Source organism: Cnephaeus nilssonii (assembly GCF_951640355.1).
Source record: "Cnephaeus nilssonii genome assembly, chromosome: 15".
Classification (NCBI taxonomy): Eukaryota; Metazoa; Chordata; class Mammalia; order Chiroptera; family Vespertilionidae; genus Cnephaeus; species Cnephaeus nilssonii.
This window is the reverse complement of record NC_137086.1, coordinates 46,710,930-46,715,210: the sequence shown is the minus strand read 5'-3', so window position 1 is coordinate 46,715,210 and position 4,281 is coordinate 46,710,930. Positions and strand designations below refer to the sequence as shown.

General features: G+C 48.4%; 1 pseudogene across 1 annotated transcript; it reads left to right on the top strand.

The window, feature by feature from the left end:
- The first annotated feature begins 2,169 nt into the window (after positions 1-2,169).
- On the top strand, positions 2,170-3,834 carry LOC307111657 (neurofilament light polypeptide-like; annotated as a pseudogene). Its single transcript has 2 exons — positions 2,170-2,176; positions 2,698-3,834. The product of its transcript is annotated as a neurofilament light polypeptide-like (transcript).
- Positions 3,835-4,281: the final 447 nt, after the last annotated feature.

Below are 4,281 nucleotides of genomic sequence, written 5' to 3'. Positions count from 1 at the left end.
ACTGCTCTGTTAGCCATGCTATGGAGTTAGAAGAAGCAGAAAAATCTGGAGGAAAAAAAAAAACAAAAAACCACTATGCAGTAATCAGGCTGCAAGGAAAGGCACCTGGGAGTGGAGAAGCAGCTGGGAAAAGAAGGATGGGACATGCTCTCCTAATAAATTACATTCGTGCCAGAGGCGGGGAGGAAGGCAGTTTCCACTGAGGTAGAAAGAGGGATGTGAAGAGTTTTCTCTTTGAAATCTGAAGGGCAATAGCACGCGTACAGTTCCTATTTTGTAGCAGAATTGTAAAGAGCTGAAGGAGAAAACACTTACAGGAACATCTGCCGTGCCAACCACTTCAAGGAAAAATAAGCAGGCGGCAGAATGAGCACATCTGCCCGACGCTGGGCACGTGCCGCGAGGTTGCGGATAGAGAGCAGCAACAGAAAGAGCAGCATAACGAGCAAGGGCTTGGAGGACGCTTCATCCTGTAGATTTCCCCAGAGCTTCGGAGGGAGGAAAGGGAGAAGAGTTACTCATCCAGACGGTGCTTTCCTAGAGAAAGACTTCCTCTCCATCTGGCTGCCCAATGGAAAGGTGCCCGTGTCGTCCATGTCATCACAGCAGCTGAAACATGACAGCAGATGACAGTCAGTTGATCATCATCTGTGCAGAAACCACTGCATCCAACATGGGAGCTGGGGAAGCCCCCAGGCTTCTTTTGCCTTAGGGCAGTGGTCGGCAAACTCATTAGTCAACAGAGCCAAATATCAACAGTACAGCGACTGAAATTTCTTTTGAGAGCCAAATTTTTTAAACTTAAACTTCTTCTAACGCCACTTCTTCAAAATAGCCTCGCCCAGGCCGTGGTATTTTGTGGAAGAGCCACACTCAAGGGGCCAAAGAGCCTCATGTGGCTCGCGAGCCGCAGTTTGCCAACCACGGCCTTAGGGAGTGAGTCTGTCAGAAGAAACATGGCATGCTCAACCCTGTGAGGGTCCACACAGTGTGGCTGAGCTCGTACATGGCAGGGTGGAGCCGACTTTGATATGGAATTCTAAACACCAATGTTTCTCATCCTGAGTAATGCACCATTTTAAATGCCAATACATTTAGGGGGCTTTGTCAAGGAGAAGGATTACCTGGAATATTACTAGAGGTTTCCTGGACAACATGTTATCTGTGATTAAAAGTCCCACCTTCTCCTGCTGGGAAGCCTGAAACATCCCATAAAACTCAGATTAACACTTTGTCTCAGCCCTAAGCGGTTTGCCTCAGTGGATAGAGTGTTGGCCTGTGGACTGAAGAGTCTTGAGTTCGATTCTGGTCAGGGCACATACCTAGGTTGCAGGCTCAATCCCTGGCCCTGGTCGGGATGTGTGCAGGAGGCAACCAATCCCTGTGTCTCTCTCACATCGATGTTTCTCTCTCTCTCTACCTCTCCCCAACCCTTCCACTCTCTCTAAAAATCAATGGAAATATATCCTTGGGTGAAGATTAACCAAAAGATAAAAAAACCTTTGTCTCAGAAAGTGATCTGAAATCCATTCATACTAAGGCCCAACAACAGATTGATCAAGACATGTCTTTATTCTTTGGTACAGTACTTATTCGCAGAATTTCATGCTTGTCAACATGATATTCCTTGAAACCTGTGAATATTTTACTTGACATGACAAATGGACTATGCAGATGTGATTAATTCAAGGCTCCCAGGATGAAGAAGTTTTTTCTTAATTATCCAGGTGTGCCTGTCTAACCACATGGATCCTTAAAATTAAAGAATTCTTCTTGACGGAGCTCAGAGAAAGAGCTGTGATGATGAAAGCAGATCAGAAAGGGAATTTGGGCAGCCTCTAAAACTAGAGAAGGCAACGAAATAGATTATTGCCTGGAGTATCCAGAAAGGAACTCAACCTTGACAACCCCCTGAATGTAACCCAATGAGACCCATGAAGGACTTCTGCTTTATCATGTACTAACTCTAAATTCTTGAGCATGCCACCTGACCTACGTGAACTTAGTTCTTAACTACAGAACATAAAAAATAACACCTGTTTTTATATGGTTAATTTAAAGTAAAGTTTACATAACATCTACACTAATAAAAGAGAAAGATGCTAATTGACCGTACCACTGCTATGCTCACAGCCAATCAGGAGTGATATGCAAATAAACCCAACAAAGATGGCGGGTAAATTTGCATATTCAGGCGGGGCAGGCAGTGCCTGATGTTGCCCGCAGGGTTCAGGCGGCGATCGGGGACTAGGGCAGGCAGCACTGCCAGTGCCTGATGTTGCCCATGGGGTCCAGGTGGCAATTGGGACCCGGCAGGCCTGGCAGGCAGTTTCTGATGCCCCCTGCGGAACCGGCAGTGATCGGGACCGAGCCCGGCAGGCAGTGATCGGGACCGGCCGGGGAGGCAGTGCCTGACGCTGCCCTCAGGGTCCCGGTGGCAATCAGGGACTGGGCAGGTGGAACCGGCAGTGCCTAATGTCACCCACGGGGTCCAGGCGGCAATCAGGGACCTGGGTAGGCGGGCGTGGCCAGGGTCTCTGGGATCACTGTCTGCCCCCGGGCCGCCTGCAGACACCATTGGAGCAGGCCCGGGTTGAACATTTTAATGAAAATGGGATGCCTGTGCCCCGCCCCACTGTGCCCGGTTGCTGGCGAGGAGAGGGAAGTGGGCGGTTAGGAGGTACCAGGGCTCCGAAGTGGCTGGGAGCAACCTGCAGGTGTGCTACCAGGAAGAGGTGCTGAACCATGAGGATGCAGAGGGCTGGCTGATGGAGGCGCGAAAAGGTACAGATGAGGTGGCTCTCGCCGGTGCTGAGCTGGAAAAGTGTATCAACAGCCTGATGGACAAAGTCGCCTTTCTGAAGAAGGTGCATGAAGAGAAGCTCACCAAGCTGCAGGCACAGATCCAGTATGCTCAGATCTCCATGGAGATGGACGTGTTCTCCAAATCCGACCTCTCCACTATGCTCAAGGACATCCGCGCCCAGTACGAGAAGCTGGCTGCCAAGAACATACAGAATGCCGAAGAATGGTACAAGAGCAGCTTCACCGTGCTGACTGAGAGCGCTGCCAAAAAACACCTACGCGGTGTGCGCTGCCAAGGACGAGGTGCCCGCCGCCTGCTCAAGGCCAAGACCCTGGAGATGGAAGCAAGCCGGGGCATGAACGAAACGCTGGGAAAGCAGCTGCAAGAGCTGGAGGATAAGCAGAACGCAGACGTTAGTGCTATGCAGGACACAATCAACAAATTAGAAAATGAGTTGAGAACTACAAAGAGTGAAATGGCACGATATTTAAAAGAATACCAGAACCTCCTCAATGTGAAGATGGCTCTGGACATTGACATTGCAGCTTACAGGAAACTCTTGGAAGGTGAGGAGACCTGGCTCAGTTTCACCAGCATGGAAAGCATAGCCAGCGGCTACTCCCAGAGTTCCCAGGTCTTTGGTCGGATCTGCCTACAGTGGTTTACAGACCAGATCCTACTTGATGTCCACTCGCTTCTTCCCTTCTTAATACAGCAGCCACGTCCAGGAGGAGCAGATCGAGGTGGAAGAGACCATTGAGGCTGCAAAAGCTGAGGAAGCTAAGGATGAACCCCCTTCTGAAGGAGAAGCTGAAGAGGAGGAGAAGGAGAAGGAAGAGGCTGAGGAAGAGGAAGGAGAGGAAGAAGGTGCCAAGGAAGAATTTGAGGATGCAAGGGAGGAAGAAGGTGAAGGTGAAGGTGAAGGTGAAGGTGAAGGTGAAGGTGAAGGAGAAGATGCCCAAGAAGCTGAGGACAAGAAGAAAGATGAAGGTGCTGGGGAGGAGCAAGCAACCAAGAAGAAAGATTGAGCCCTCCTTTCCTTAATTATTTCAGGAATAATCCTCCTGAAACCAGGTCAACCCCATCACCAACCAAGCAGTTGAGTTCCCGATACTATATGAATTAAGAAGTGAATATATGTAACATTCTGAGGTGGCTCAGGTTGGACATTAAATGTTGTGCTATGACTTTTCTCCTTATGCAGAGTATCAGTTTGCTTGCAGAGTGGCTTCCTGGCTTGCTGCCAGCCTGTGCATGGCCCACGCTTATGAGTTCAGGATCTATGACAATGTGAATAATTCAGATGTTTACAATGAAAACACATGAATACATGAATTCACTAATGTTAATATAAAACCTCATGGAAAAAATAGTCCTTTGAATCTTTGGGGGTTAGAAATTAAAGACCTCAAATCATGTGCAATAAACAGTAAATAAAGTTACACTGGGTGACAAAATTAAAAAAAAAATACATT